Here is a 26,687-nt window from a genome sequence, read left to right as displayed (position 1 = left end):
GTGTGTGTGTGTGTGTGTGTGTGTTAATAACCAGCTCTGTCGCATAAACACTGCCTGTTGGTGGACGTGGAACGACTGATGCTCGGCGGTGGAAGCTTATCTGCAACATTTTGCGGATCTGCTGCTCTCTAAACTCCGCAAAGTGCAGAGATCCGGGTCAACGGGGCAGGACCAAAGTGACCCGTCACGTAAAAGTGAAAAGTCCGGTCCTCAGGGCCAGAAATTGCCACACACGCCGCTCTCCAGCCGCCTCATTAGAACATTATCTACCGCTTTGCTAAACGAGCAAGGAGCCCGTCTTTATCCCAACGCAAGTTTCATCCCCACTGATCCCTCCAAAGTCCAAACAATATGGGGTTCGAACCGCCCACCCGCTATGTTGCCCAGCTTTCCAAAAACAAACCCTCAGGGTGCTCGATTCGACTCTCCCGTGTTCATTTGTCTGCCTGACGTGACCACGTGCTTCTCTTACTCTTGATATATCCCTTCTACCTCACAAAAAAAAAAAATGAAATAACAAAATGAGGAAATAGAGGAAGGATTTTGGGAGGTGTATACGTAATATAATTCTGCTTCGTTTACTCTGTGCAAAACCTGACGGTATGTTGCAGCCGTAAACCCTTATTCCTGAGATTTGTTAGCTCGATTCGATTCCCGACCCGACTTTTATAAACAGTCGGTTGGTGCTTCTCAAGAAGGTGCACGTGCTTCAGCTCGACATTAAGCCGGGCGTCCCGTCTGCTAGCATTGGCTTGTGGACTTTAAAAAGATCCTGCGGTGGTTTTTAGTGAAGAGTAGGCGAGTTATCGCCGGCACTCTGACCGATTTTAAAACCTTCTCAAATCACCTTCAGTCAGCTTGGCGGTTCGGGTGGTGGCTTGGGATCCCAGAGTTCTGGTAACCGATGAATTAACACCGCGGGGTTGACTCAGCCTGTCATCCTTCCGTGGTCGGCGAAATGAGTACCCGTGTACTTACTGGTAATAGGGGCACTGCATCAGCGGCATAGCCGCGCCCCTAACCGATGACGCAACCAGCAGCCAAAAAGGCAGCACACGAAGGGAAGGGAACCTCTAGCCAAATTTCAGGCCTGGAGACCTGGTTTGTGTAAAATTTCCACCCAAAATGTTCTCTTGCCGTCCGACCCCCAAATATATTCCCCATAAGATGTTTAGAGTGTTAATTAATGACACAATTGTAGCATGAGCTTGTCATTGCAACCCCCCCACCCCTTTATTAGGCCGCACTCGTGAAGCGAAAAGCGCGGTTAAGTAATTGGTCATGTACGTACGTGTCCACATTTTGTTCAGAGTGTACATTGGAAACCGTTCAACGGAGGAAATTTAAACTTCACCACACATATTGAATGGACATCAAAAACCGCTCGAAATTAGAATCGTTGAAATCGCTTCAGCCGACATTGTGCTCAGCTGGTGAAAAAACGAAGAAGAAGAAGTATAAGAAGAAGCAGAAGAAGTAGAGGAAGAAGTAGTTGAAGAAGTAGAAGAAGTAGAAGAAGAAGAAGAAGAATAAGAATAAGAAGAAGTACAGTTTGGCGTTTTAATTAATTATCTTGATTTATACCTCAGCGATCTATTCTGGCGTCTTAAACACCCTTGAGAGTTATGAAAACACTCGAGGACGAGAATAAAAGCGACTTTGTAAAGGCTTATGGACGTACTCCATAGCAGAATTTTTAAAGTATAATTTGTACACATTTACCTCAGAAGCCGAGATCGATGCAATTACAAATTTGCCGCCAGAATAGTTCTCAACCCCGCTTGGGGTAAGTGTCCCATGAATACCATCGGGTGTTTTATATTTTTTTGTTGTGGAGAAACAGCCCTCCAAGCATTTTTATGTGTGCGTTCACATTAATTATTTTATCAACACCGAAGCAAACGAGAACCTGACACAATCAAGGTTGAGATAAACTTGTACAACAAGCAGATAAATCGAGGAAATCGAGAATGGGCCCCTCCAACACGGTCCTTTCCTTTCACTTTACTCCCATTTATCCCAATCCCTTTTATCTTTCTCCCCACAACTTCCACACCTCCCCCCCCCTTTTGCTCTGTTGCTGTCCCCCTTTCATTTGATTTCTCATTCCCAGTTTCCAGAATGTGGTGCCCCACCACGTGCGTACGTAATAAATAGATTCCCGCCTAAGCCGTTAATTGCAATTTGTTGTAAAATTATTTTCCCTCAACTTGTAGACGTGAAAGCCATGTTTGAGAGCCGTTGCAGCTACGAGTAGGCCAAGGCTGCATAAAACCAGGCCTGGCATTTCAATGAAGGCCTGCCAATGAAATCCACCTGCCACAAGGTCCCGACGACAGTCGAGACGAACTTCCTGTTGGTCTTTGCACGTGGCATTCTCACTTCGGCTATACGCAGCCCTTGCCCTTCAAAAGTGAACAATGCAGGCAGTCAGCTTCCTGTTGCCTTATGATTCACGTCTGAACAGGTGCATAAGGCAGCCAGGTGTTTTCCCATCATCACTTCCATGAAGTTTCCTGCCATTCCCTCCTCGTCCTTTTGTTCCATAAACTGTTTGACTCGAGCCTTCTTCGTTGCTGTCCATGTGTCTTTTGTAACGATTCATAACCAACTCCCGTTCTCCTTGACCACAAGGCCGTCTGACAAAACAGCCATGAACTGGAAGGGTGCTCGGTAGAGCGCATACCTCCGCCACGCAATGCCTGATCCACAAGAACATATCGGGCCAAATACATTTTTGAAATATCATGCTATATTATTTTTGGCCCGATCTCTCAATGGTGAAGAATCACTTTAAAAATTAAATAACTCTTGTATTCAGATCCATATTCACCAAAATCGAATCGATTCGTCCTTGCGACACACCCAACGGATCCACCAAGTTTCATTCGGATCCGTCCACAACTTTTTGAGATATCCTGCACACAAACAAACAAATGAAATTACTCGTTGAGCAAGGAATTGCCGGAATAACTTTGTCATATCTTCATGATCTCTGAAAAAACAAAAACCTGGAAATCAATTCGGTTCTTATAAGTCGATAGTGCTTCTGTTTAATGAGTTATAGCACTTAGTTTGGTCATGATCATAACTTGGAAGTCAATCGGACTTGAAATGGCGTTTTTATCACAATTTGAAAGTTTTGACCTGACCCCCCTCCCCCCGACATTCGACCCCCGACCGCGAAGAAGGGTGTTGGTGTGACACCCCAATGAGACATATGTTTGGATGCAGAATTGGAAGATGCACATTTTGTATTTGGTTTAAAGTCGATACGACCATTTTAGCGGACGTTATTGCGAAAATAAGAATTTCGGTTTTTCGGTGACCTTGACCTTGACCTTTGACCTAGATTCACCAAAAACGACAAGTGTCTAAGTTGGACCATGGCCGACGTCTGTACCCAGTTTGGTCATGATCGCTGAAACGGTGTGGCTGCTACAGGGTAAACAAACACACAAACAGACAGACACACAGAATGACACACACAACCGACCAACATAATTGCCAAAATCCGAAGGATTCCGGCAATTAAAGGCCCTGTTACACCTTGACGTTTTAGCCAGCGTATGGCAACGTATCAAAATGTATGTAAAACGTTGGCGTACGCTGAACTATTGATATTTTTTTCCAGTTTTGGGCATATTCATAACGAGTTGGACGTATGCATAACGTATTAGTAACGTACACAGAACGTTTCGATAACATAGATAACTTATACCAACGAATGCTTAGCGTGTTGTCGGCGTTCACAGCCTATGCCCAACGATAGTCTAACTTATGCATAGCGCGGCAGCGTATCGCCGACAATCATGTGGCGTAGCCTATTAAAAGGCTGCGGCTTGACGATTCGTCATAACCGCACGAGACATCGAAGTGTCAAGCCGCTGTCACACCTTGACGTTTTAGCCAGCGTATGCCGACGTATGAAAAAATTGCCGAATACGCTGGCACACGTCGAATACGTTATGGGTAAGTTTTGTATACGTTAAGAGCATGCTGAAGCACGCTGGCATACATCGTAGTACGCAGAGTACGTCGACAAATTTTAAGCATGCTGAAAATTTTTTGACGTATGGCAGCGTATGACACACACGTTCTGCATACGCTGGCCATAAGTTGTAGGCACGTTATGCGATCGTTGACACACGTTACTTGTAAGTTACTCATAAGTCGAAACACGTCGAGGTAATGTTTACCGTACCCGAAACTTATTTCTAACCTATGAGTAACGTGCTTTGAACCAATGTGTAACGTATCTCCAACGTATATTGACGTATGTAGATGTATTTGACGTCTTCCGGACGACCACAGAACTTACTGAACGTGTTACTAACTTACAGCTACCGTATAATGGCGTATTGGCAGCGTTTAGGGGAATTGGTATATAAAAATGGGGTTCACACAGGAGGAACCCGTCAGTATTCCAGACTCCATGGTTTTTTTTGGGGTTTTTTTCTTCGGTATGACGGTGATGTTGACACTTCGATTTCTAGTGCGGTTATGATTTAAATCGTTGAGCGGCAGCCTATTAATTATATTATATTATAACCGCACTAGAAATCGAAGTGTCAACATCACCGTCATGCCGAAAAAGAAGAAGAAAAAAAAAACCATGGAGTCTGGAACACTGACGCTAAACATTACCTCGACGTGTTTCGACTTATGAGTAACTTACAAGTAACGTGTGTCGACGTGTGTCAACGATCGCGTAACGTGCCTACAACTTATGGCCAGCGTATGTGGAATGTGTAAGTCATACGCTGGCATACGTCGAAAAATTTTCAGCATGTTAAAATTTGTCGACGAGCTCGGCGAACTACGACGTGTGCCAGCGTACTACGACGTATGCCAGCGTGCTCTTAACGTATACAAAACTTACACATAACGTATTCGACGTGTGCCAGCGTTTTAGACAAATTTTTCATACGTCGGCATACGCTGGCTAAATCGTCAAGGTGTGACAGGGCCTAAACAAACAAATAGACAAACAGATAAAGGGGTGAAAACATAACGTCCTTCATCCTCGGTGGTGGAGGTAATAAAAATGATTCTGGCTGGTGACCTCTGGAATGACAAATGTTGTTATGTTTATATCGACGTGTGACATCAATTAGAGGGGAGGTTAATTATGATGTTCATGTAATTTATCTCTACTACACGTGCCTCCCATTGCTTCGCTGACGGGTTTAATCAAAAGAAAATGTACTTCACAAACATATTATTGTGGAAATAACTTCTCGGGGTTAATATAGCATGGAATAGTTCAGTTATTTCCTATAGTGAACGTAATGGAATAAATGTGAGGTGGTGGTGGTGGTGGTGGTGGTCATATGGCAGCTTAGCTTCCGGGGTAGCTATCATTTCTTGAAGCGCGACTGTGTCGCTGATGCAGTGCCCCTCTACCAGTACACACACTGGAACTGGTACTCATTTGGCCGACCTCGGAAGGATGACAGGCTGAGTCAACCCCCTGGTGTATTAATTCAGTGGCCGACGGGGCTTGAACTCAGGACCCTGGGATCCCAAGCCGCCACCCTAACCACGAAGCCAACACCAGGCTAAATGTGAGGTGTAGTCATGATATCAAATATGCGTCATTTTATGTATAAAGAGACACCGTTCACCCTTCCTAATATGTGTCTAAAAACCGCCATCCCTTCAAACACCTATTTAATATTCTTACCTTTGTAATCTGCCTTTTACGCTCTTTTTGGGGATAACGCCAGGCCTTTAACAGTCAGTTCAGGCAGCAAAGTCGTGATACATTCTGCCCAAGGAAAGGTCCGTGTGACAGGTCGGTGGGTGGGGGTGAGGAGTCCTCTGGCCCATCAAACGGGGCTCTTGGGCCAATAGCGGCTGAGAGGGGAGGGATGAAGTATGTCATGGTGGTGAGTGTAGGCGAATGAGTGCACACAGAGAAGGGCACAGAGCAGATGTCCGAAGCCGATCTCTGGAGTTGCCGCTTGGAGTCTGTACTGGCTGCCGTACTATGCCATGACCCACTCTTCCAACGATGCCCACTCTTCTCCTTTCGCGCCGGCATGCGGCTCAGAGATCGTTTGCCTGCAGCAAGAACGTGATTGGGTTGCTCCTCAGCGGTTCCTACTGTGTCTTACCAGGCACAGCCAGGTATTTTATCGTCTTCTCTCTCTCTCGTTCATGTCTTTCTCACGTGATATAACTAGGAAAGTTAAGACATCATAATTTATCGACTCTCCGCATGTTCATTGATTTATCGTGCGCGTGTATTCGGTCGAGGGTAAGGGGTTATAATTACCATTTATTGCCATTCATTGTATTATTGCTTACTTGTATTCCTGCCCCCACGTACAATTCATGATTAAATCGACTTGGTTTTGGGGTGAGTTCAAGTGGTCGTGATCGCTGTTGGAATTGGCATGTCTGTTGAAGGACTAATTCGACATGGGTGACCAGTGCCCATAACAAGACCGTGGCCGTGTGCTCACAGGTTCCGCTTCGCCGTTAAGCAAATGATATTTTTTGTCATAGCAAATGAGACAGACTGACATGTGATGAAAATGTTAAAATTTAGTCATAACAAACAGACAGACAGACAAACATGAATGAAAACATAACCTCCATCCATCTTCGGTGGCAAAGGTAAATATAGCCACATCGATTGAAAAAAAAGATGAAAAAAATAAAGACATGGGGCGAGGTACTTGATGATGATAAAAAAGATGATAAAGGAAAATATCCACAGATATATTGTTACGGGTATGTCACCGGATCAAGAGTGCCCTCTCTCGGAACTTTGACCCTGAAGCCAATGAGCCACAGATAACTACGGGATCCGACGGGTTGCTAAACAACCACGGACGCTATCTGAGGTGATGAAATCTGGAAGGGTCCCCACACCAAATCTCGGGTTACCTTACTGGTAATTTAATTATCCCAGATAGTGAACCATGCTCGCTATCCCCCACCTTTGTGATGCCCCACCTTTGTCTATTAATTACGTATGGTGAAGCACAACCATAGGTGGGACGTCGGCTAGACCAGTGCAGCAAATCAGTGGGATAAACCTCCCATCTACTTTTGACATACTGCATCTAACCAATGGAGGAAAATAGACACCGAGCAGGTTTGGAAACAACAAATCTTGCATTAACGAAAGGCATGTATTTACAAGCGATTGCAGTGTCACATAAGAAACAGTCTTAGCCCCTGATCACACAAGCCCCTTCTACAATCAGCCTTGAAATGAAAGACAGACAGGCACCACATTCATCCAGGGGAATTAAACAGAAAAGGGGGCAGAAAGAGAAAGAAGTCGGGGCGTGTTGGCGACCCTTCCTCAACTGTACGTGAGCAGGCTTGGCCCACATGGGTCCCAACGAGGTGGCGATTCAGGTGAGTGAGAGATGTAGGTGGTAGGTATGCTATCATGTGGTATCGTGCCATGCTTAGCTCTGAAAATAACTATTTCGACTCGAGTTGACCATTGATACTCCACAACAGTGTGAGCCAATGGGGTGTATGTGCTCGTAGATGCAAGGGTATATGGTGTGTGTGTGTGTGTGTGTGTGTGTGTGTGTGTGTGTGTGTGTGTGTGTGTGTGTGTGTGTGTGTGTGTGTGTGTGTGTACATGCGAGAAAGACGTGTGAGAAAGACATGTGAGAAGTCAGTTCTACTACAGCTTGGTCAGCGCCCATTCTGCTTGGTGCTTTGGGAAGTACCCGGCTTGGTTCCTCTGCTTGGAAGTGCCTCACCCCTCGTTTCGTGCCTTGCCTTCTGCTTGGAGTACTTTGCTTTCTGATAGGAGCTCCTATCCTGCTTGGCACTTTGGGAAGTGTACTGCCTTGCACCTTTTGCATTCTACTTGGAAGAGTTTTGTTCTCTGCTTGGCGCCCACTCTTTCCGCCCGGCGCTCCGGAAGCCCAGTTAACCTGGTCAGGTCTCCTCCCCTCAGGATGCGAACTCCCTCAGGATCTGACTCAGCACTCAGTGCAGCCCTTCTCTGCACTGTAGTACTTGGACCGCTTTCTTCTCCTGAACTGAACTGCACCCAATCTGCACATAAACTCCTGTAAACTACTCTGTCAAGGGTTTTTATTGTCCCTGCACGGTGTCTCCAATCACGTCCGCTTTTGGCAACCGACACTGATTGGCTGAGGCATGCCACGATACAACCACTCAGATTTGTTACTGGAGTGCAGGGTCGGGGCGCTTTCGGAAGCGCTATGCTTGATCTGCGATGACTGTGATGTCGGAACGGTGAAAGTTATGACAATTGCAGTTCCGGAATGGCGATTATTTGGCTGACATACTGGTGAGGTGAAGTCGTTTGAGAATTCTGTTTGAGAATGACACATGAGAATGGAGGTTCGAGTAAGGGTGTCGATAAATGAGCATTTGAGAATGAGGTTTGAATACGGAGTTGGAGAATGAAGGTTTGGGAATAAGGAAGAGAACAATGATGAAGGTTCTAACTACAATCACAATGTATCTCCCTGTCCCTGATATTAGGGGATGGGTAACTTAATGGCACAGAATTACTCTGGAAATATCTAAACTCCAGGGTTCTTTTATGTGTTGGATGTAGCTCCCGGGGTCTTTCCAAATACACAATATATAGCGACAATTTGGAGAAAGACAAAAGAGCAGGAAAATTCAAATTAGAGTTGGACAGGTTGAGGGTAGATAAAGAAGGTTCACTGGAATAGCTAAGAAGAGGTCAGCTCAATTTGGATGGGGAACGAACCACAATAATTAAATGCCCAAGATAAAGGATACTGTACCAACGGCTTTAAGAAAATGGTGCGACTGAGTCATTCGGACAAGTGTAGATTCTGCAAGATAGAAATAGAAAGCACCAGCCACCTCCTATCGGGATGTAAAAAATACTCATGTCAGAACAGCTGTACACACAACGGCACAACAAGATATAAAGAGTAAATCCACTGGCACATCTGCAGAAATTTCAATATCCCAGTCCCAGAAAACTCATGGAAACATGAACCAAAATCAAAAATTTCAAACAAGGACGTAATGTTCACATACGACCTGATGATCCCATCCAGCCTTAACACAGAAAATAAAGCACTGCAATCGGACATAGCACTGAGATACACAAACGAAACAATAAAAATAGCAATCAGAGATTGCAGACAGACCCTCACCAGGACCTTTGTGTGGCATTTGTGGCTTGGTGTGTTCCAAAATTAACAAGCAAAAAGCAAAGATGGAGTCATCAGGAGGAACCTGGAGAGGATTTCTGTTTCAGCTGCTACTCCTCTACCCTCAAACCCATCCAGGCATAGCCAAGTGAGCCTTATTCAAACAAAAAAAAAAAGATTAAAAAATAACCCAGATCAAAAAATTAAATCATTCTGGCTGTGAGACCATGTGTCCGACCATGTGCGAGACCAGGTTGAAATTGAAAACATGTATTTACCATCGTCACTCGATCATAATTGTGAAGTTTCATGTCGAAACGTGACCGATGACGTCATCAATTTTTGTCCTTGGTGCGGTTTCAGAGATACGGAGGTCGAAAGTTTTCCCGTTTTTCCAATAAGACTTCCACACCACGTGACCTATGACATTATAATTATGAATAAAACATTCTACATGAGTAGTCGCTCCGATGTTGAAAATTTCGTCTCAATCCGACAAGCGGTTGCTGAGAAAAACATTAAAGTACTGTGCGGACAAACAAACAGACAGACAGACAAACGGACCTAAATGCAATGCCCTCCCCTTTCGGCGAGGGTACAAAGAAGCCATTGCTAATTGAGGTTTCAGGACCCAGTAGTTGTGGTCTAAATAACGAACGCCGCAATCAAGAAAACCACCGAGTCTGCTTAAAGATTCATTACCTTTCTTGGAAGTGGAAAAAATGATTTTGGATTATGATTCTGTTTGAGATGAAACAAAACGATTTATTGGAAAATTAGCACAAGATTCAAGTTCTTTCTTGGAATTCTCACAACAAATTAAGAATGTACAGCATTGTCTCTGGCTGAACGAATTCACCGCATGGAAGAACGGTCACTTATTTTGAAGCACCTTCGACACAAACGCCAAAATTCTTTGTCCACTCCAGAAAGACCATCACAGGCGAGGCTGTACTGTGACAGAACACACTGTTCTCAAGCCAAACTTTGCATAGTGACCTTCCAAAGCACAAACTGTTCTTTTTGCTTGACAAATGACAAGCCATGAATCATTGCCTTTCCCCCCCCCTTCAGCCAGTCTCATTCAAATCCCTCTAATCTAAATCCTGTATGTTCAGCTCCTAATTTTGTTCATCGATTCTTTCGGTGGAGAAAAAAAAAAAACGCTTTTGTGTTGCAGAGAAAGCGATTTCAAAATTGCCGCGAAGATTAGCACAAGAAGGCCTATTCCAAGCTTGTTTGCCTTGACAGATTTTGATGCCTCTATTCAAACCTGCATCTTGCTGGTTGCTTCATTTTCTGGAGGCACAGCTCTGCTGCTGATGCAGTGCCCTCGATCACCAAGATATTGGTACTCATTTCACCAAGCTCAGAAGGACGACAGGCTGAGTCTCCCCCCAAAACAGGTGGATAGATGTTAATTGTTCAACACCTTGTGTTAACTCAACGGCTGACAGGGGCTCAAAGTTAAGACCCTGCGATCTTAAGCCAACCTTCAGAACTCAAACTGTAATCCACCCTTAACACAACTATTCAGGTACAAAGACCTGTCCCTGGGTCACTGGGTCTGATTCTCCGGGTTTGGACTGAGTACTTGGGTCATGTGACTCGACTGAAGCATGATTGCAGGAAGAACTGTGCATCAACAGCACAAGAAGAAGCACACTGTTTTGGTGGATTCTGCAAAACATTTGCATCTCGTTCCATTTGGTTTAATCCCCTTGAAAGCCCACAGGAAGAGCCCAAAAAATTGGGGGGGGGGGAGAGAGCGATCACAGATCTTTTGAGCCAGGGTGATTTCAGAGCGGCCTCACAGACTTGGAAAACGTGACTGGAGAAGGAGCAATCTTCGTGGATAACTATGCAAAACATCTTTCATGTGCAGTGATTAATTACACAAGATAAGACAGCTTTCAAAACGTACTTTCTGAACTCTGCCTATGTACAGCAACATGACGACAGTTGGAGTTCAGTGCGTACATTACGAAGGCACGGGATTTAATTATCTCACAAACAGGACAAGCATTATCTGTCACTCATCTTACACAGACAGAATTATGACAATGCTGCGAAGCATTGTGACGTAGCCAGGCAAATGTCTCGGGGTGCCAACATTTCCTCGGGCTGCCAGGATCTCCAAGCTGTCTACCTTGGGTTCGAATCCTGACCAAGATAGATGTCAGCATTCATTGGTGGACGTTCATGACCCCACGGAGTCTTTTGTGAAGAGTAGGCAAGTTATCTCTGGCACCATGAACAAATTACAAATTCCTGCGTTAACCTACAGCAGATACTGCATCAGTGGCACAGCCACGCCCCCAGCCAGCCAATTGGATTGTTGTGCTTGTTGTTGTGCTTCCCCACAACATTGTGCTACATACCAAGGAATAATATATCATAATAATAATAATAATAATAACATTTCCCGGTTGTCCAGTTTTTTCAGAAGAGACACCATGAGCGAACTCCAAAGGCCATTCGAAAAGGGTGCAATGAAGGAACCTTTATAAACATCCATTGTGATTCAAACTCATTGTTATCCTATCATTCAACGCGAGCTCTCGAGTAGGTTGTATATGCATGGTGGTCTTCATCTCAACTCCATTGTCAATCCCGAATGGACCCACCCTCTCGAATTAATAACCAATTTAGGGACAAACTACTAACTCGACATCCACGAGGACCAGCAGGATGATATGAACTGCTTACAAGTTCAAGCGCAGCTCGCCGACTTTATTTATGCATTACCTCTTGGGAGGAAGCCAGCCAGCCGGCTCTCCATGAGGGCGAGGGAGGAAGGAGGGGGGGGGTTCCAACAGCTGAGAGGCCACCACAGTCCACATCTAACTCCTGCTGAAGCAAAAGAGTGGGGAAAACAGAGGGAGCAGGTGCAGATATGCTCACCAATCCATTCTGTGAAACTTTTGCTTTCTCACCTGCTGGGGTGGATGTTTGAGCAGCTCTCAACAGAGATTTATAACATGGTGGATGAGTAGCGTGGAGTGTATTTCAGGAGGAATGTGTCATCACACCTTTCCTGGAGTTTGTTAAATAATAATCCAAACGACGTTATTCTCGCCCTTTCCCTTCCCGTTTCCATTGTTGCGTTTCTCACGACTCCGTCGCGTACTTACATCAGTCTCCCATTTTCGTCTCCTCTCGTGCAATGAATAATGTCGACCTCGGTGCAACCATCAAAGGTCTCACCCTTTCTGCTGGTTTTCAGCACCACAATTCCCCACTCTCTTCTCCTGTCCTTATTAAATATACACTCTGAGAGGTACCGTCTATCTATTATGTACACACGGATGAAGGCGATTTGGCTGTGCATACGTGGTGGGTGGTACAGGGGGTGGAGGGGTACAGGGGGTGGAGGGGTGGAGGTGGGTGGAGAGGGGTGGGGAGGGTTTAGAAAGGAGAATCGTTTTATGTTACGTTTGAGTACCTACTGTATTAGATCATGAAAAGCAGGGCGTGTAATCATTGACGTCTGTAGTTCGAGAAAGGGAGAATCCTTCACAATACCGTCATTAAACGGTGGGATGGTCTCGTATTGAGGTACGCACACTCGCCTGTAAGCTGTCTAGCCTGGGTTCGAATCCCGACCCAGCTATAAACTGTCATCCTGGTGTTTTGCAGGTTGATTTATCAATGTGTGTGCCATCCCTCGCATGGACGTTAAACAATGTGTTCTCCTCTGTTGGTTTTCGTTGGGAGCTATCGTGTGAAGTCTCTCGCTGCTGGTTGCATAATTTTCTGGGGAGGGGGTGCAGCTGTGTCGCTGATGCAGTTCCCCTATTACCAGTAAGCGGGTCCTCATTTCGCCGATTTCGGAAGGATGACAGGGGAAGTCAACCCACCTAGTGTTAATTCAACAACAGGCAGGGGATCGAACTCAAGACCCTCAGGTCTTGATCTAAGATCTTAAGCCAGCCACCCTGTTAAGAGAACACCAGGCTTGATTTTAGTTGGTGGATGTTAAAGCTCCCACGATTCCCTTTGTGAAGAGTAGGCGAGCTATCGCCCACACCATAAACAAATTCCAAATTCCTGCCATAACCACAGTCGAACGACAGGCCTGGCCAGCCGGTTCGTGAAAAACTTGGGCCAAGCTTCCTCTGGTGAACCCCACAAGGACATGCAAATAATTGTGGCCGTTAAAGAACAATAAGACTATAGGAATTTTTTTTACAAATTCCCAGGTACCAGAAGTTTGTGACCATTCCAACACCGATCTTAGCTTGGAATGACCATCATCGGAAATCCCATGCACGTTGGCCACACCAGACATGATACTATGATAGCATCCCGGAGGGCCATACAAACAGCAGGTTCAGAGCCTCCGTGGCCTTCAGGGTCCACTGATAAGAATCGACAAACCCAACGGTCAGACTCGCCTGCCATTAGTGAGAGATGTGTATCGGGAGCGAAATTGCAAGCAGATGTTGAACGGAGTGCGGCACGCCACGTGAGAGGGTTTCGTACATGGAAGCGCTATCTCTTTGCACTCGAGTTCGTGGAGCCTGAATCGTCATTTTGTCATGAGCGAGACTCATCTTCGTGCTTTGCAGGCACGTCGTCGCGTCATGGAGTTGGTTGGGTCGTTGCTGGACACATTAAGCCGGCTGCCCGTAAACTGCGCATTCACAAATGACATAATATCGTCAAAGGGGGGGAACATTCGTAAAGAGTAGGTCAATGTGGTCGGGATCCTGAACAAATTCCTGCCCTCGGTGATGATGCAACCAGCGGGATTTAATTGGTCCACGAGGCACCCACATGATTTCACGATGTTGTCGTCGTTGTTGTTTGGTGGAGTTTCTCATGATCGACTGCGATCTATCTGTGATCACTTACTTTACGCCCTTAATTTGGTGCATGTGTGCTGTACTACATGGAGACGCGTTTCAAGCAAGTCATTTGGGAGAAACCGCAGCACTTAAAATACAATTCCATTTTGTAACAACAGGAAGGGAAACCTTAGACCCTTTACACAAATGATGTTTGTTTAATGGCACTAAGAAAGCGATTGTTGCTCGTACATGTGCAGTTTAAGTTCTATTTTATTATCCCAGGGCCAAACTGCGTGTCAGGTCGGCATTACCCCGGGGAAACATCAGCGATGGAGGATCAAACTCTTGGTGTGTGGCCGTGAGAAGGTCGTGCCTTGTGGGGTTTAACCCCGAACTTCCTTCTTGACCTGGAAAAAAATCTGTAGCTCCGGGAATTCGTGTAGATGTTAATTGGTAATATCAAATAATTTTGGACGCACGAGTACAACACAGGCGCTCTGGGCCAAGAGGCTTTTTGCTTTCTCATGTATCACATTTATAAACCCGAGATGTCCTTTTACTCTGGCTGCTTCCTTCAAACAGAACGAGTAGCAACGTAATAGATGGAGCCAGAGCCAAAGTGCTGATCAGTTGTGGATGTCCTCCCCCACACCTCCTCCCCCGCCCCCCCGCCCCGGTCGACCACATGGTGTACGAAATGAGACATGAATGTGACTTATTGCTCTTTGCACGAAGAGCAAAAACATTCCCAACTGGAACTGGTATTTCATATATTAGCCTAAGTTTGTCATGGAAGGGGGGTGGTTGGTCATGAAACTATGGGAGGCAGAATGGGGAGGTGGCATGGGGGATTGATCTGAAATTATTCATTACAAGTTAGTTAATAAAGAGAAAAGGTGGGTTTATTTGATTATAATTTATGGAGCACAACCTGGGGTACCCGACGTTGCCAGGTCTATTTTTTTTTAATGTGGGGACCTAAAACACTTCCCGACACCCACTAAGGAATGGGGTCAGGTGTTATTTTGTATTACCTTTCACATAGATACACAGACTTTGGTGCTATAGAGCGATTTAACCAGAGTGGAGTCAAAGCCACCCAATGCTCGCCTGTTTATACATTTATCGTTTTCAAAAGACAAGTCTAATAATATTATTAATAAAGCATTGCAGTGAAGTCTGATCCAAATAATTTTAAAGCAATATATGTATTTGTATATTGTAATCAGTAAAAAACAGTGTGGTAGATAAAAACATTAGAAAGGAAATAACTTGCACAAAAACTTTAACATTTTCATGCTCACGCTGACGCTGACGCTCACGCCGGGGGTATCGCTATAGCTCTCTGTTCTTCGAACAGGCGAGCTAAAAATGGCCCGTCACGGTCACCTGTCCAACTCACAATCCCATGAGATTTGTGGAAACCCTGTGGAATTGCAACTGTCAATTGTGGCCATGACCATGACACCAGAAACCAAGAGATTGCAAAATCAACTTCGCACATAGAGAAATGTACTGCACTCTCCAGGGTGGTCACAGAGTCCCGTTACCCACCCCCCCCCCAATCATCATCATCTAACCTGGTACATTTTGTATATCATGGAGTACGATCATACTCTGTATAGACTGATGATATGGGGAAAAATGGCCACCCATTCAAATGTGTACACAATGATATGCTTATAAACGACTATAGAGTGAAGTCATAAGCATTTAAAAGCCATACCTTTTATTCTCGAGCATTTTCTGAATTACCAAGACTTAAAAGATGCCAGAATACATCGCTAAAGGACCACATCAGGAGATCGCTAAAACGTCAATATGTACTTCTTCCCCTCTCAAAACAATATAAAACTGTAGCCCAACCGACCTCAATAACTGTTGAACCTATGATGGTGATTCCACAATGAGGAAGTTGCTTTGTCTCTGGGCTAGTGCATGGAACCCAAAATTTAAAAATACACAACATTAATTGTTTTATTACTACAATAAATCGAAGGTAAATGTGAACTCAACCAAACCAGGCCAGGATCGTGGGACGGAGGATGATGAACAGTACCATTCCAAAAGCGATACATATCCAAACCAAGCCCCAAATCAACTGAAACAAATATTAAAACAATTTCAGAATAGATGGATTTAATCCATAACAAAACAACAAAATACTTAAAACATGAAGCATTTTATTATTAGTATTTTTAAAATGATAATCACATCATTTCGCATTCATGGTAATCCATATAATGGACTGAACCAAAAGCCATGATTGAGGAGGGTGAGGGATGGGAGAGGGGGGTGGGAGGTAGAATGTACTAAAAGCCAAATTTAATAACATCCATGGATGTAATCCACACCAAAATATAGAAAACATGAAGCATTTTATTACTTTAAAAAATTGCAGAAACGAGAAAAAAAGACAAAAAAAATTGCAAAATCATGGATGAAATCTCAAAAAAAACAACAACCAAACAAGGTAGGAATGACACAACATTATGACACTACAATATGATACCACATTCCTCGCATGGATTACCATCAGACATCTTTCGACATTCTACTTTTGTTGTGGGATTGTGATGGATGAAGATTAAGAAGAAGAAGAAGGACATCGCATGATGATGCCACAATACGACACAATAATCCTCTTCTGGTTTAGCCTCACGATATATTTTGACATTTTACTTTTGTTGTGGGATTGCGATGGGTGAGGAAGAACAAATTAAGAAGAATGAATAAGAGGAATAACAATGAAGAATGACATCCATCACAATCCATCTTCGTTGTTATTCTTCATCCATCACAATCCCACAACAAAAGTAACCAGAGATTTGGTGTCAAAGCCACCCAATGCTCGCCTGTTTATACATTTATCGTTTTTAGCTCGCCTGTTCAAAGAACAGAGAGCTATAGCGATACCCCCGGCGTCAGTGTCAGCGTGAAAATGTTAAAGTTTTTGGTGCAAGTTATTTTTTCCTTTCTAATGTTTTTATCTACCACACTATTTTTTATACGCCTGATAGATATATCGGGGCGTATTATGTGATACCGGCCGTCCGTCTGTCCGTCCGTCCATCCGTTCCTGTCCGCACTCTAACTCCCAAAGTTTTCAACTTTCACGTTTCATATTTGAGTCCCCCGGACTCTGTATACAATTGATTGATGAATTTTGTGTGGACAGTGGCGTGAAAACGGGAAAGCAGGGGGGGGGGCGAAAAACACCTCAATGGATAGGTTATGAGCTGTAGTTGTGCACCTTGACACTGGTTTTTTGAGACATGAAGATGCGAGGAAAAAAACGGTATTTTTAATCGCGCTAATATATTATATTGCGAGACACCAACCATGATGACGCTGCTTGTTTAATACACGTTTAAACCTTTCGCCCCTTTTTTCTGTGTTCCCATAACGGCCTTTAACAACAAGAACGATAGCTTCATGGTCTTAGGGGACTCGTATGTTCAAAAGAACATACCCTTATATTTGGTACATAGGTACAGACTGTGGAGACAGTGTGTCACGGCATACGTTCGTCATCTAAAGTGGTTGCCATGGCAACCAGGATGCTGTTTTCCATCCGTTCCTGTCCACACTCTAACTCCCAAAGTTTTCAACTTTCACGTTTCATATCTGGTACATAGATACGATATGAAAATACACAATGTTGCCATTGTCATATAATCATATAATCCTGTCATATAATCACATTAGAATTCAAAGGAATAGCATATTCCTATAGTGTTACTGCAGTGTTACAGCATTTGTAGCTGTAGCAACCCCAGACTGTGGAGACAGTGTGTCGCAACATACATTTGTCATCTAAAGTGGTTGCCATGTGTTTTCCATGTAGTAGCACAATTCTGTATATACCTTCTTGTTTGGGCATATATTGTGCTCACTTGCACTCTTGTTACTGATTACAAAATACAAATACATATATTGCTTTAAAATTATTTGTGTCAGACTTCACTGCAATGCTTTATAAAAAATATTAATTATTAGACGAGTCTTTTAAAAACGATAAATGTATAAATAGGTGAGTATTGTGTGGCTTTGACAATAACTCTGGCTAAAAGACAAGTCTAATAATATTTTTTTATAAAGCAATGCAATGAAGTCTGATCCAAATAATTTTAAAGCAATATCTGTATTTGTATATTGTAATCAGTAAAAAATAGTGTGGCAGATAAAAATATTAGAAAGGAAATAACTTGCACCAAAAACTTTAACATTTTCACGCTCACGCTGACGCTCACGCCGGGGGTATCGCTATAGCTCTCTGTTCTTCGAACAGGCGAGAAAAAAATGTCAAAGGATATCGTGATGCTAAACCAGAGGAGGATTGTTGTGTCGTATTGTGGAATCTTAATGTGGTGTCACTCCTACCTTATTTGGTTGTTTTTTTGAGATCTTATCCCTCTATGTTTTTACATTGTTACTTGATGTTTATTTTCTTGTTTATATATATTCATGTTAATGTTAATATTTGGGGTTTTTTATGACAAAGTTTTGTGTATTCATCGTTTACACTTATACCTCTTGTGTGTTCATTATATTAATTTATCAGGTTCTGCAGAGGGGGTATTGATCGTGAAAGTGTATTTGATGTTTCTGGTTTAAGTTTGCCCCCGATCTATGAATATGGTGCCGTTAAGGATGAAAACGAAGATATACCTGCCATCTTCGACCCGTTCCAGAAGACGTTTATTCGTATTTAAATGTCTGGTGATTGTTTTGTATTTATTTATACGTATGTGTACTTGAATAGAACTGTCGTTAATCAAAAAGGTTTTGACACCATAAAGCAATGAACACCACCCCCCCTCCTCCCCCTCCAAAAAAATGTTTAAAAATCGAACTTTTTTTGACGATTTTTCAATTTTTTTTTTGCGTAAAACACTCCCTGGCATTCACTGATAAACCTCTGGAAGTTTGATGAAGATCCGTTTAGCGATGAGAAAAACGGTGACACACAGACATAGATACACAGGGCTCTCTTTATAGTATAGATTTGGTGGTAGATTTTGGGGACAGGGTGCGAGTGAAGGTGTGTCTGGAAATATTCCTGTCATATTTGCGTACATAATAAATAGATAGCTATTTACATCAGTACGCTCAAAACCGTTTTGTTCTGCTGATGAAGTCATCAAGGTACAAAGAGTGCTGTGCAAGACTGGAAAACGTGAACTTGGTGAAATCAATGTGACCACTGCACACCACAGGGGTCACATGGATTTCAGATCACTCCCATAGTCCCATGACCAACCACCCCTCTCCCGTGAAAACCTAATATGTGAAATACCAGTTCCTTTTTGGTGATGATCCATGGTAATTGCTCCCATTCTCCAACCCCAAACTGCCTAAAAGACTCCCTAAATGAGAATGCTTCTGCCAAGGTAACAAAAAATACCCCCTCACGTGGACACCATTTGTAGCTGATTCTGTCTGTAAAAGTGGTGCATAAACTGAGCGTGGTTCATGGATGCCGCCTTGTGGCCACGGAGGATTTCAAGCATATTGTGGTGAATCTGAGATTTCAAACTAACCGTGATGAAAAGCAAAAAATATATTATACGTCATCCTGATGTCACGGAAATGGACCTAATCCTCATTGACGATGACGAATGTTTGGTGACCCTTCCATATTTTCACACTCGTCAACCTTCACAACTCGAGCTAAGACTGAAATGACATACAAAAACCTTCAATTATCACATTTACTGGGTTTATTACATTTTGAGACGTAAAGCGTAGCTTAAGTGCCCCTCTTAACACTTTCTTAAACTCTAATATAGGGGTTAAACCTCAAGGGGTGGTCGAACCATTGCTTCTCAAGCGCAGATATAAACCGATTTATTGTGCCAGACTCAATCACATGATGAGGAAGCGAATTGCAATTATTTATACAATGGACAGAAAAGGCACAATCTGTGATTTTCGTCTTAAAAGGAAACTTCTTCAGCTTGAGTGAATACGCTCTTGTCCTGGTCGACTCCTCTAGTGTGAAAAACATATTATCGTCCACATTATCCAATCCTCTGAAAAGTTTACCAATTTGAATCACCTTTATGTTCTACTTCGCCTATATGCAAGAATGGTGAGACCGACTACCTTCAATCTATCTAGATTCTAGATATTGTAGTTTGTGAAGTTCTGGTAACAGTCTAATAGCTCTTTGTTGGACATTCTCAAGGCAATCATCATCTTTCATGTAAAAGCGTGAGTAAACTATGTTGCAGTACTGCAGTGTTAGTTGCACAATGGATTTGTTTCATAACACAAGCCCTTTTTAAATACAATGACAAAAAAGATCTCCTGATGATTCCTAGCCTCCAGTCTGGCTTTCCAAGCAGCATCTGCAAAATGGCAACTCAAAGATAACTTGAATCAAAGAGCACCCCTAAGTCCTTCTCCCTTACTGACTTGATTTCTCTGCTTTCACTCCCCTTACCCATGGTGTATGCAAACTCCTAATTCCTTCTTCCATAATGACCAAGTTAAAAAGACATAAAATGTCATAGCCCCTGTTGTTTTAGTAATTTTGCTATATGGATATAAAGGGCAAGCCCATAATTATGTATAACTAAAATGGCCGCCAGTCTACCAGTCGACCATCATTGATCAGATCACAAAATAAAGTGAGGTGTACTTGTATGCCATCATATACTGTGCTTGTGCGAAGCTTGAACAAAATCAGACCATGCATGCCTGAGAAATGATTGGGGAAACATTGAAGTAAGCAAATGGCCACCAGTCGGCCATCTTGGATCTGATCTTGAAAAATAAAAATGACGTGCATATGTAAGCCATCATTCTTTTTATGTGTGCCAAGTTTGAACAACATCGGTAAATGCATGTCCGAGAAACGGTTGAGGACATGTTCAACATCGGGGTTTTAAAAAACTAAAATGGCCGCCAATTCGCCATCTTGGATCTGATATCAAAAAAAGAAGATGACGTGCATATGTAAGTCATCATTCATTATCTGTGTGCCAAGATTGAACAAGATTGGTAAATGCATGTCTGAGAAATTGTTGAGGACATGTTCGATACCAGGTTTTTTTACATCTAAAATGGCCGCCAGTCTACCAGTTGGCCATCTTTGATCAGGTTACAAAATTAAGTGAGGCACACGTGTATGCCATCATGTACTGTGCTTGTGCCAAGTTTGAACAAAATCGGACCATACATGTCTGAGAAATGGTTGGGTACACATTTAAGTAAGACAAATTCTGAAGACGACAATGGTTCACGAACGGTATTTGATGATGTAGATTGTTTCAGAAGTCAAGGATGAGACAATGTGATAATGTTTGACCAAGTTATGAAAACTAGTGCATGCCTGGAGATGCGTGGCCGTACGTGCAAACCCTCCCCCCCCCCCCCGCAAAAAAAACCTCAAACCGCGTGCCAGAAACAACAACCACACAAGCCGATCCTCCACTTTCACGTGCCCATACGTGCATGGCTGTATGTGCAAAATATATATATATATATATATATATATATATATATATATATATATATATATATATATATATATATACTTTAAAACCGCTTGCCAGAAACAACCACACAGGCCGTTCCTTCGCTCTCGCGTGGCCGTATGTGCGTGGCCGTATGTGCGTGGCCGTACGTGCGTGGCCGTACGTGCGTGGCCGTACGTGCGTGTCCGTACGTGCATGGCCATACGTGTGTGCCCATACGTGCGTGGCCATACATACAAAAAAATTAAAAAAACTTTCAAACCGCGTGCCAGAAACAACAACCACACAGGCCATTCCTTCGCTCTCGCGTGCCCATATGTGCGTGGCCGTACATGCAAAAAAAAAAAAAACTTTCAAACAACCACACAGGCCATTCCTTTGCTCTCATAAACGACGACAGGATTGGGGCATTGTGTTTATCTATAAATGCGGATAAGAAATCGAGAAATTCTTAGAATACAGTATGTCATCACTATCCAAAAGTAGTGCGTGCCCGTACGGAATGTTCACATCATTCCACGAATTATCGCTTGCATTGGAGTAACAACTGCTGTGATACTTACACACACAGAGTTAATTAAAATCAAGTTTACCACCCTGTCTTTGCTTGCCATGACATTCGCTGCCATTTACCATTGGCACTCCTACCCCACGGAAACTAAGGCACCGATCGATCCCCATCGTAACCAGCACGGCACGTGACGTCATCGTCGGCCGGCCGTGCACCGGCCTACGCAGCCACGCCCACGCAGCAACGTGTCCTGTGATTGGTAACTAAATGGCGCATCGGCCACACCTACGCAGCACGTGTCCTGTCATTGGTTGGTAAATAAATGGCCATAACTTAGGAAGCACTTGTCCGATTAATATCAAATCTTGAAAAGGCACATCCTCAGGTCCCCAGCAATATAGCTGGCAAGTTTTAATTAGAACGGACTAGTGGTTGTCAGGAAACAGCGGTCACAGACACACACACACACACACACACACACACACACACACACACACACACACACACACACACACACACACACACACACAGATTGCTGGAATAAAAGATAGATGAAATGAGGTCAATGAGATGACAAATGAAGGGGTTGAATGCAGACTGCAGAGCAATGAGTAAGGAAACCCGTCGTTGTGAATCGTTTTTACCACCAAATTGAGATGTATTTCGTTGGCAAGCATGTTGAGTGGAGCTGAATTCCTGAACACTTCCAAAGGCCACAGCGTTTTGACAATTGGAAACAAAAAGAAGTTGTGCACTTTTTTTGATAAATTATTTTTGGAACAATTTTTCTTCAATAAATAAATAATAATAAAAATCATCTCCATGTACATTGTACACAGCTTTATCTCGTTAGCACCTCTTCATAAACAACATCGCTGAGGAAACGGCGCTTCTTCTTTGTTTCCTCGTCCAGGGCAAAAATACAGAGGCTTTTAATGGCCAATTATTCAATTAGTGCCAATGTATTTTGCCTTTTCACAAGGAAAAACACGAAGAGAAGAGAAGAGAAGAGAAGAGAAGAGAAGAGAAGAGAAGAGAAGAGAAGAGAAGAGAAGAGAAGAGAAGAGAAGAGAAGAGAAAAAACCCGTAATGGCGAACGCTGCTGAGTTTCTCCTCCCTATCGACCACGGCTACGCAGCAACGCTTCCTGTCACTGGTTGATAAAAAATGGCCGCAGCAACGGTTCTTGTCATCGGTTGGTAAATAAATGGCCATAACTTGGGAAGCACTTGTCCGATTAATATCAATCCTTTATAAGGCACATACTCAGGTCCCCAGCAATATATCTGGCAAGTTTCAATTAGATCGGACCAGTGGTTATCGAGAAACAGCGGTCACACACACACACACACACACACACACACACACACACACACACACACACACACACACACACACACACACACACACACACACACACACACACACACACACACACACACACACACACATTGCTGGAATTATCGATAGATGATCAACATGATGTGGTACGAGTGACAGGTTATTAGCTGCAAAATGTCGAAAACCTGGTTTCGTTCAACAACTTTCAAAATTTGACCTTTGCATATAACCTTGAAAGGTCCCAAAACAATGTTTTGGACATTAAAATAAGGAAACAGGATACGTGCTATAGCTTAATGGAGTTAGTTCGTCGAAGAAGGTCGAAAAACCCGGTTCGATTCCCACAACTTTGAAAATTTGACCTTTGTGAACTTTAAAGGTCAAAGGTCAAGGATTATGACCTTTGGTGCAAAACTTCCTCTGGAACATTCCAGGAACAATATAACGTCATATAGGCTATATGGCATTTCACACTCCTCGGATTATCTATACTTTGATGAAATCAGCGTAAAAACAAACTTGAAGGATCGCCACGGGCGAGGTGTTCAAGATAGAGCAAAATGGTTTTAAGACTTTAGGTGGGGAATGACCTCAAGATTATGCATAAAAAATATTGTCATCCTAGCCCTCAAAGTTTGGGCGGTCGTCTGATTTTTGTCAAAATTCGAAATTTTCTAAGTACAGTACATGACCTTGTGAACTTGACCTTGGGACTAAAATGAAAAATCGAGCTCCGTGGGGCTATGCAGGTGCCATTGGGCTAACCTAATACCGAAACCCCGGCCAGATTCGACAACCCCCTCGGAGAAGATGGATTTTTATGTCAAAATCGCAATTTTCTAACTTCGTGACCTTGTGACCTTGACCTTGGGGCTAAAATGAAAAATCAAGCTCCGTGGGGCTATGCAGGTGCCATTGGGCTAACCAAATACTGAAACCCCTGCCAGATTCGACAACCCCCTCGGAGAAGATGGATTTTTATGTCAAAATCGCAATTTTCTAAGTTCGTGACCTTGTGACCTTGACCTTGGGACGAAAATGAAAAAAAATCGAGCTGCGTGGGGCTATGCAGGTGCCATTGGGCTAACCTAATACCGAAACCCCGGCCAGATTCGAAAAAAAACCCCTTGGAGAAGATGCAAATTGAAATCGGCTACCCCCTAAAAACACAATTCGCAATTTTCTAAGTTCGTGACCTTGTGGCCTTGACCTTGGGACGAAAATGAAAAATCAAGCTCTGTGGGGCTATGCAGGTGCCACTGGGCTAACCAAATACTGAAACCCCTGCCTGATTCGACAAACCCCTCTGAGAAGAACTTTTTTTTTTACGTCAAAATCGCAATTTTCTAAGTTCGTGACCTTGTGACCTTGACCTTGGGACGAAAATGAAAAATCGAGCTCTGTGGGGCTATGCAGGTGCCATTGGGCTAACCAAATAACGAAACCCCTGTCAGATTTGACAAAACCACTAGGAGAAGATGCAAATTGAAACCGGCTACCCCCAAAAACATATTTTTTGGGCGTGGCTCTGCCCATAATGGGCGCACCATGCCCATTTTCAGGAAAACACAACGAGATCATGATATAAACCTCCCACCAAAATTTCATCAGGATCGGATCAAAACCCACGGAGCTATGCTTGGGACAGACAGACAGACAGACAGACAGACAGACAGACACACAACAATAACGAATATAGTGGTCACTTATATTTTTTTGTGAACCAAAAATATCCGCCCGTCGGCCATTTTAGAACTGATCTCAAAAAAAAAAATGACGTGTTTATGCAAGCCATTATTCTTTATCTGTATGCCTAGTTTTAACAACATCGGTAAATACATGTCCGAGAAATCTTTGAGGACGTGTTTAACATTGGGGTTTTTTTGTAACTAAAATGGCCGCCAGTTCGCCATCTTGGATCCGAACTCGGGGGGGGGGGGAGTGAAATGACGTGCATATGTACACCATCATGTGTTATATTTTTGCCAAGTATGAATAAAATCGGTCCATACCTTCCAGAGATATGGTTGCGGACGCACGGACACGAAAATCAATACTAAATCCATCAGCTCCCGTTTCGGACTAAGTCCAATGGAGGCTAATAACTTTACATTTTGCTTCATTAAAGGGAAGCTTCCAGCATCTTGACCTGTTCATGGCCTCATCAATATCATTCTGTAGTGTAACTGCATCTGCATCTCTATGCACCACTCTATACAATTTAATATTGTCTGCGAACAACATTAAGCTGGACTGAACCGATTCAGGAAGACAATTTATGAAGATGATGAACAGTGTCGGACCTAGTACGCTGCCCTGTGGTATACCACTTGTCACTGGAACAGAAGTCGCTGCAATTCCATTTACTACAACCCTGTGTGAGTGCCCTGACAAACATGATTTAATCAATTTAAGGAGCTGACCACTGACCGACCACTCCTGAATCCATGCTGTTCATCACTTGGAAGATCACTTCGATCTCGATGGCTCACAAGTGCAACTCTGATGATCTTCTCCATCAGTTTGCCTTCCAAAGACATCAAACTTACTGGATGATAGTTTTCTGGATGGGCACCACATTGACTTGCTTCCAGCACTCTAGTACCTCTCCCTCTTTCAAAAGCTTACCAAAGATGATTCTAAGAGGTTTACATATTTCCTGATATGTCTCTGAATACTCGTAAATGCAATCCATCAGGGCCAGGTGATGTATTGATGTCTAATTTCAACAAGTATTTCCCTATTTTCTCCTCCGTAAACTCCATTTCATTTAGTACACACGTATGGTCCCTATTTTCCACGTATGGTCCTGGACGACAAGTGCTCAACTGTAAACACACTAGCAAAAAAAATATTGAGTGTCTGTGCTTTGTGTTGATGACTCTCTGTGAAGGAGACCATCCTGCTGCCATAAATGATAAATTCCCCTCTTTGTTTTTGTCTGGTTTCTTACACAACTTGAGAAACTCTTCAGGTTTACTTTCACCTCACATGCTCATTTATTCTCAAAGTTTGCTTGTACCTTCTCGAGGCAATCTTCATCTTTCTTGTAAAAAGGCGACCAAGCTATATTGCAGTATTCCAGTGTTGTTTGGACACGTGACTCTCAAGCCCGTTGTACACACCGTGCCACGTGCTACGTCAAATTTTACCGTACGTTGTCGTCATATGACAATAAACGATATTTTCCTTCTTCTTCTTCTTCTTCTTCTTCATCTTCATCTTCTTCTTCTTCTTCTTAAAAAAAAGCAACGGCGTTCAAATTGTTGCTGGGGATTTTCACCGCGCAAAAATGGCGGCGATCGTCGCTATCCGGAAGTAACCCAAAGTTGCGTCCACCCGTCGTTTTGGGGACCGAAAGGTCGTTTTGTGTTGATAAATCAAAACATTTTTTTTTAGGTAATTAGATGATTAC

At 43.3% G+C, this 26,687-nt stretch overlaps 1 protein-coding gene across 1 annotated transcript in view; it reads right to left on the bottom strand.

Moving 5' to 3' along the window:
- Positions 1 to 26,687, bottom strand: part of LOC147011721 (vascular endothelial growth factor A-like) — a 92,081-nt gene that overhangs the window by 64,940 nt on the left and 454 nt on the right. The gene's annotated exons all lie outside the window — the stretch shown is intronic.

The sequence above is a fragment of the Eptatretus burgeri genome, chromosome 15, assembly GCF_056783735.1.
Source record: "Eptatretus burgeri isolate ZD-2024b chromosome 15, Ebu_testis_v1, whole genome shotgun sequence".
In the NCBI taxonomy this organism is placed as follows: domain Eukaryota; kingdom Metazoa; phylum Chordata; class Myxini; order Myxiniformes; family Myxinidae; genus Eptatretus; species Eptatretus burgeri.
This window is presented reverse-complemented; position numbering and strand designations above follow the sequence as displayed.